General features: G+C 38.3%; 1 pseudogene; it reads left to right on the plus strand.

Annotated features, from left to right (window-relative positions):
• Positions 1-3,380: 3,380 nt before the first annotated feature.
• On the plus strand, positions 3,381-3,496 carry LOC112479047 (annotated as a pseudogene).
• The last annotated feature ends 4,701 nt before the right edge of the window (positions 3,497-8,197 follow it).

The raw sequence follows: 8,197 nt of genomic DNA on the forward strand, positions 1-8,197 counted from the left end.
AGGAATGCCACCATCCAGGCCATTTATAGAACTCTTGACCCTACAGTGCTATCAAGAGAACTCTTGGGCAGGTTACTGCATTAAGTAATGGTCACCTTTTGGGTGTAATCAATCAATTATCCAATTCAAATTCATTTAACTTGTTGTTTCTCTGAGCTTATAATGTGATTTTCCTCGTCCCCTCCCCGCAACCCTCACCATCTTGTCTAAATAGGAACTTTATTTCTGGGCCTATTCTTTTCTGACACTGCATCCTGTTTCTTTCCTTTGTTGTCCTGATAGATTTGTAATTGTTTATCTATTTGTTTAGTTTATCTTTCTTCCAGAAGGATCTATACCTCTCTTAGACTACAGGCCTCGTATTGGACCTTCAAATAGTACGCCTTTAAATATTTATTGAATAAATGATTTGTACTATTATCCAGCCCATTTTTTCACTTATCCTGCAAAAATTTCCATATCTTGCAAATGATTTGCTAAAATACATATTTACTTTGTCCAATTCTCTTCTCTTGTTATTTTAAAAGCCTCAGCAATATGAATTGTATGTAGTAAACTCATGCCGGCTTTAATTCTTTTGTGAATAACTGCCTAAATTCATTGCAAGCTGCTGCAGGTGATACCAAAATTAAGAAGACGGTTCCTGCCTTTAAGACATTTGTATTTTATTCGGAGCAGGGAAAGCAAGTACACATATCATTAGAAAATACAGTAATTCAAAAGTAGGAGAGATCCATTTGGTTGGGAAGAATGATGGTTTCTTGGAGGGTAAAATGTCATCTGAGTCTAAAAATTAGATTTCAGGAGAAGAGAGGGCATTCCATCATGTGCATGTACCATCATTTATTTAATCCATCTCCTCTGGGGGAACATTTGGATTGTTTCCATTTTTTCATGATTTTAAATATTTTGATTATTATATATTTATTTGTATTTTTGAATATATTTATATTTGAATATATTTATATTTGGATATATATTAGAGCTAAATGTCTGTCTACATGTTTATTTCCCTAGAGTTATTGGGTCAAAAGGCCTTCATATTATAAATTCTGAATCATTTTGCCAAATAACTTATAATGATGTAACAGTTTTACATGTCAACTTGGGGAGGCTACAGTACCTAGTTATTCAATCAAACACTAACCTAGCTGTTGCTGAGAAAATGTTTGTGATTAACATCTGCAATCAGTTGACTTTATGTGAAGGAGAGGATTTGGGTAATCTGGGTGGCTTGATTTAATCAGTCAAAAAGACTTTAAGAGGAATGCTGCCATGGGCTGCAGTGTCAGCTTCTGCCCAAGAATTCCCATTCCTCTGTCACTGATGGCTTGCTCTACATATTCTGAATTTCCCTAGCCAGCCCTTACAATCTCATAAGCTGATTCTTTGCAATAAATTTCTAGTACTATAAACCACTGACTGATACACACTCTAACCCTCCTGCCAGCAAAGTATGTGACTGCCCTTCGTCATTTGCATCATAATGTGAGGTTTTTTAGATAGACAAATTTTGATAGATTACAATTCTAAGGATTCCTAGTAGAAATGATTAGCATACTGTATTTCTGTTTATGGTGTGGAAAGGACTGGGAGAAGAGATAAGAGATTAAAAAGCATAAAACACTGTGAAGTCAAGTGAACCCAGCTTATTTGGCAATTATGCCTAAAGATTTTGGTATATTGCTAATATTAAAGCTATTTTTAATGGACTGCCTCTAATTCCAGCCAATGGACTGAGCCCTTTAATAAATATTGTGTGAAATCTCTGTACAGTCCAATACCCACAGATCAACCAAACTGACCTTTCAAAATGTAAATCATATCAATCTCTATGCTTAAGATAGCTAGCCATTGCACGTAGAATAAAACATAAGCTTCTGGTCTTGGCCTATATAATATTACACCTGCCTACTGCTCTGAACTTATTTTCCCCATTCTCCCTTTTCCTCTCTACATCCCAGACATACTGGCCTTCTTTCTTTTCATCGACCATATCACTCTCCTTTGCATGGACCTCTGGACTTCTATGGTCCCCTATTTTAGGCACTCTTCCTCCCATATTCCAAGGATTGGCTTCCTGGGAAAAGCAAGTTAATATTACCTCCTCAGAAAAGACCATCCTGTGTGGCTCAGTTTTTCTTATTTTTCTTCAGATAATCTACCCCAGGGACATTTTTCTTCTTCAGAGTAGTAAGCATTGTCTGAAATGAACCAATTTATTGCATTTGCTTATTGATATTTATCAATAAGAAACAGAATAACAATATTAATTAATCCAGCTCTTATCATATGCCTAACACTGTTTTAAGGACTTTATATGCTACTGACCCATTTAATTTTTACAACTGTGGGGGTTCACAATGGTCACCCCAAAATGTGCCTCTGTGGTATGCCAATTGTTCTGAGCCAAAGGCAACTTTATCTGCAGGCTCCAGAGCTTCTGCCCCTCTCTTAACTATCTAGAAGAACTTGAATTAGGGGCCTTGCTCATAAAGAAATGATCAGAGATAACCTCATTTGACTATCTATAGAGCAAGGCAAAGTTCTATTTACTAAACATCTCCTCTTATCATCCTGCAATGAAGCCCCCAAGAAATCTTACCTCATCCCCAACTCTTAATGTCTTATATATCCATTTTTTCATGCTGAATCTCTCCTGCATGTGGAGTCTCAGACTCTCAGGTATGCAGGGTTCCCATATAGATGTACGTATTAAATTTGGTTATTTCTCTCGCTAATCTGTCTCATGTCAATTTGATTATTAGACCAGCCAAAAGAACCTTGAGGGTAAAGTTTGTTTCTCTCCCAAACTGTATTTCAGCTGTGCATCTGCTTTCAAAGGTATTTTGCATGTGAAGCCTTATCTGTCACTAGGCAATGAAAGGTTTTAATTCATTATATTATTGTTTATGTCTGTCCCTATGAGAATGTGAGCTCCAGCAGAGCAGAGAAACTTGTCTTGTTTTGCTTCCTTTGGAGTTAGAAAACTAGATTCAAATCACAGCTCTAGTTTAGTAGCTGTGTGACCTTGGGTCATCATATCTTGAAGCTAAGTAGAAGGCACTTAATTGTTTGAAACCTGTATTTTTTTATCTTTACAGAAGAGGGTGTTTATTACAAGTGTGCTTATATTCTATTGACTTGACAGGAAAATAGAATGAATCTCTCTCCTATTGATGAGTATTTAGAACCTTGCGATGTATTTCTACACAACTTTCATCTCTCTAGAAATGTCATTTTGAAATGAAGTTGTCTCTTACCATAAGAACTCTAAAAAAAAAAAAAAAAAGGACATGGTTCCATAGTGTAGCAGTTAGCATGTCTGCTTTACATGCAGAAGGTCCTGGGTTCATGTTCCAGTGGAGCCAAGGTCCATGGTCTACAGCCATGCCACCCTGAACAAGCCCAATGTCTGATCTCAGAAGATAAGCAGGGTCGGGCCTGGTTAGTACTTGGATGGGAGACCACCTGAGAAAACCAGGTGCTATAGGCATAAATAATAATAATAATAAAAGATGATAATTTTAACCTATCTCATAAAGTAATTGTGAAGATTGAGTGGTAAAAATCTATAGAAACTACTATCAGCCTTTTACAGGGCCCTGTTACCATACCTTGCTTAAATATCTTGTACGTTCATGTTATTTTCATTCACCCTTAGGGAATATCTTTCTCAGAATACAAGCAAATAAAAGTATTTTTCTCTATTTAATTATTTATTAAATGTCAAACACCAAGGGATTCCAGAAATGAGATTAAGTCCAACCCCAATTCTAAGGAAATTTAATGCTAAAGACTGATGTGTGCATAGTTTGGTTTTAAAAAACTAAGAAGATTATTAAAATGATTATATAAACCAAGTGGTGTGGAGTTAATTCAGACATGAAAAGAGGTGGCATTTTAAATGGACTCTGGGAATAGTTTTAACAGGTAAAATTACAGGCAGAAAAATAAAGCATGTTTTCTGAGATATCTGAATATGGGGGTCTTGGGATGCTTAGAAGTCTAAGAGAGGGAAGTTTGGACCAAATTAGAGAGAGGAGGGACGGAATACAAAGTCAAAAGTATCTTAACTATTTTGTAGGCATCAGAGAGTGTTTCATTTTGCAAAAGAGCAACATCAGTAGTATGTTTTAGGAAAATGTTTATGAATATTGCAGGGCTTACAGGGAATTTTGGTTACTTAAACCAGTGAAGTAAAGAGGGCATGGAGAGAAATAGAAAGTTTGAGACTTAGAATTAAGAGGCCTTGACAAGTAATGAATGGGGAATAGGTGCAAGAAAGGATTAAGATTTTAAGACTGGCTAGTTGAATTGGTGGTGCCATTAACTGGGGGAAGAAATGAGGGAAGGAAAATGACTAATTTTCGATTGTTGTCTTGGAGACACAAAAACATCCTACAGTATCTTATTTGATTCTCACAAAGATCACAATTGTCAAAAACATAACTTTCTCGAAGTCATTTGCATTTTAAAAATTGTTTATTGAAACTTGAGCTTCACGTAATTAATGAATACCTAATTCAGAAATTCCAGGCTTTAGAGAGTAATGGAAGATGTATATTTTCTTAGCAGAAGAGTCCGAGTTCCAGAAATCCTGGCAGTCACCTGTTTATAGGCCATGTTCACCCTAATAGTTTTAGATTATAAGCAGACAGCCAATCATGAACGCTCAGAATATTTGAAAAGAGTTGTGAACAAAGAAGGGGCCACATACTAAACCCGATAAGCTCAGGGGAGGCCAGCATGGTGAGCCTTACAACTTCAGAGACCAAAAGTAACCACATAGGATGGTCTGAAAATAAAAATTTCTAACTAAAAGCAGGTCATGACGGGTAGTCAAATCTCTAGGCCTGTAGCTTCTGTGACAAGGGTCAATCTTTACTTTAAGTGAGCCTATCTATTGTCTTTTTGCATCTAAGATTACATACCTTTGAAATGTCATAGTAATTTCCTTTTCCAGACTCCTCAGGACACAACCGCCTGCACCAGAGCAGGAGACCACAGAACCCCTCATAGTTATCTTGTTTCTCACATAACATCTCTACATGCTATAAATGTTAAACTATGTGTCTCTCCGTTTTACTTTTTATCCCAGAGATTCTCCTGCTTTGCTTTCTCCTGCCCCTTTAATTTACCACCAATGGATTTCATGTAACCCTCCTTTGATTCTAATGTATACAATAAGCTGTGAAATTGCCATTCTCCAGAGAATTTTATCAATACATTGAGATTTTGCTTCTTGGCAATTGTCATCAGTTTGGGCCAAATAAACTCATAAAAATTCTCTGCAGGTTTGGACATTTTTTACGACAGAGTTTAGTGCTGTTAAAGAAAAAAAAAACACAGATCCAAAATGGTATCATTGCTGCTAAAAGAACATGATGCCAAAACTAGATTTAATGCCTGATCTAGTTTCAATCTCTCCCAGAAACATAATCTATATCAATCAGTATGAAATTTTCTGGTCAAGAACCAGTAAGGTATCTGTCATGTGGGTCCCCTCCATTCCCCATAGAAAGAAGAGGCAATAGATATAATAAAAACCCCCTTCCTTTCTCTTTCCTCAAAGAAAAGATTCCCTGGGCCAAAAATAATCCTTTATTTTCTTTTGCTACCTTCTCCATCCTATAAAATCCTTCTATTTGAACAACTCCGTGGAGCGCCCTTCTAGTTGCTAGATGGGATGCTGCCTGATTTATTAATCACTTAATAAAGCCAATTAATCTTCATTTTTAATTGGTTGAATACAGTTTTTTTGTTTGTTTGTTTTTAAAAACAGTATCTATTGTGACAATGTAACAGAGTGACTTGGCCTCTCTGACTCCATCTTGTTCAAGCTTGCTTTGTTCTCATGGCCTTCAAGCTAATAACTCTGCTTAGTATTGCATATAGACAGGCTAATCATTAGAGGAATTCTTTTTGAGGGTAGTTTTGAGTTTTACAAAAAACAGCCCTTTAGCATTAGGTGCCTCTCTTAAGTAGATAAGGAAAGTATGTGCAAAAATAATGGATGTTTATCAAACATTTGCAGGAACCTCTAGGGACTCACAACTAGAGTCAACAAAATAAGAACAAAGAAGTTTCACAATTTTCCTCGGACCCCTGCAGGTACCAATCACTCTTGCCCCTCCCATTTCCCCTTCCCCTGACATAAACGAAGCCTGACATTCTGTACTTTCTTAAGATGGATTTGAGGCAACACTAGGTCTCCCATCTTCTCAATCAATACAACTTTCCTTACTCCAAACTCTGACATTTTGAGTTTTGGCCTTTCAAAGCATCAGGCACACAAACTTTGGTCTGGTAACAACAGCTGTATTAAGGGGACAACAGTTGACATAAAGTACTTAGGGGGACTGTGCTAGATACATTACATACGTTATCTCACGGGTCAGTAAATTCTTTCTATAAAGGGATCTGATACTAAATATGTTGTCCATTTTAGTGGGCACACAGTCTCTGTGTTAACTACTCATCACTGCTCTTACAGAGCGAAAGTAGCCACAAATGAATAAGCTTCTCTGTGTTCTAAAGAAACTAAGTTTATGGTCACTGAAATGTGAATTTCATATAATTTTCACATGTCATAAAATATTATTCGTAAAAATATTTTTAAAAACCATCCAGAAACAGAATAGTCATTCTTAGCTCAAAGACCATACAAAAACAAAATGGTTGAATGCTAACTTTTATGTTATCTCATTGGGTTAGTGGGGGTTTCCTAAATGACCAAATAAATGGAGATTATACTGTCAAGCAAACGGGATAGAGTTTTCTCAGTAGCCTCGGTGCTCACCCTACTATCAGTCACTTTCTGCCACACTCTTGGCACTGGGCCTGATGGTGCTTCATTCAACTGTGCTTAAGGTTAAGAGCCACTCCTATATGTCTAGACTCGAGACAAACCAACTTAAGAACTGTCAACTACAAGGATATACAACTGATCTTGAGGGCTTGAGTTGAAGAGGTATGACAGAATTGCGTGTTTTTATAGATCAAACTGGCTACAGCATGGCCAAGAGGTAAAAGAAAGCTACAGATTGTTGCAGTAATCCAAGGTAGAGAAAATGGAGATCTCCACTGAGCTGACAGAAAGAGGGGACTAAGAAGAGTAGACAGACTGGAGATATATATTAGAATTAGGTACTCTATTAGATGAGGATTCGTCACATTGTTTTATACCTGTATCACAGGGATAAAGATAAAATGGAACTTTAAGCAAACATAATCAGTCAGGAAGGTCTATGGGAGAAGCTACAAGTGCCAGAACCCTACAGGAAGAACTCCATGTTTATAATAAAGTTCTATGGTTAAACTTCCTTTTCCTTTATATAAAGACCCCTTTATCTTGGCACAGTGGCCAGAGTGTGCACGTGGCTTGCCATGTCTCCATGACCAGGGTTGCAATCCTTTTTTTTTTGACGAATAAATACTTTTGCTGACAAAACACTTAGTATTATTTTTCAGTTGACAACAGGATAAAAAGGATCGATAACATTTTAAAGTGCCACCTAAATTTGGTTGGAATAGATCACTTTTTAATTATTAATAACTATTTAAAAAACTTTCTGGATCCTGTCGGTTTGTCTGATTTACTGAGTCCCCTACTCCAAAGTGGCAGAACATTTTCATTTTTTCAACAAAATGTTAGTTGGAAATACTTTTTCTGAACAATTTTTTAAAAATCTGCATTTACCACACTCCAGAACTGGGAATCGCCGCGCGGATACACTTCTCTCAATTTCCAGACTGTTTCCAGAGGTTTAGCTTGTTCTAGCGGTTTCCCAAGGCTCCTCCACGCCCACCCCGGGACACGCCCCCGATACTTACCCCCTCCCTGTCCGGATCCGAACGCTCCGATCTCCCGCCCACTCGGGCGGCTCCGTCCCCTCCAGCTCGGAGTCCCAACTCCTTCCCTCCTTCCGTCGCTTTCCCCCTCTCCCCGCCCCCATGGCTGCCTTCGATTGGCTGAGCTGGCTGCGCCGCGGCCGGGCTGCAACACAGCCTCGCTGGGATTGGTTGAGAGGAGCCGGGGCCCCCGCGATTGGCTGGTAAGAGCAGACAGCAAGTGTGACTGCGCACCGGGGTGTGTGGGCGCCGCTTTGTTGCCCGAGGCGGGTGGCGGTGGAAGTTGAGGGGGTCAGAGGCTAGCGCTTCTCGGGACCTCTAGTCGCGGCCGTCGCAGTCACGT

The sequence above is a fragment of the Pteropus alecto genome, unplaced genomic scaffold, assembly GCF_000325575.1.
Source record: "Pteropus alecto unplaced genomic scaffold, ASM32557v1 scaffold33, whole genome shotgun sequence".
Classification (NCBI taxonomy): domain Eukaryota; kingdom Metazoa; phylum Chordata; class Mammalia; order Chiroptera; family Pteropodidae; genus Pteropus; species Pteropus alecto.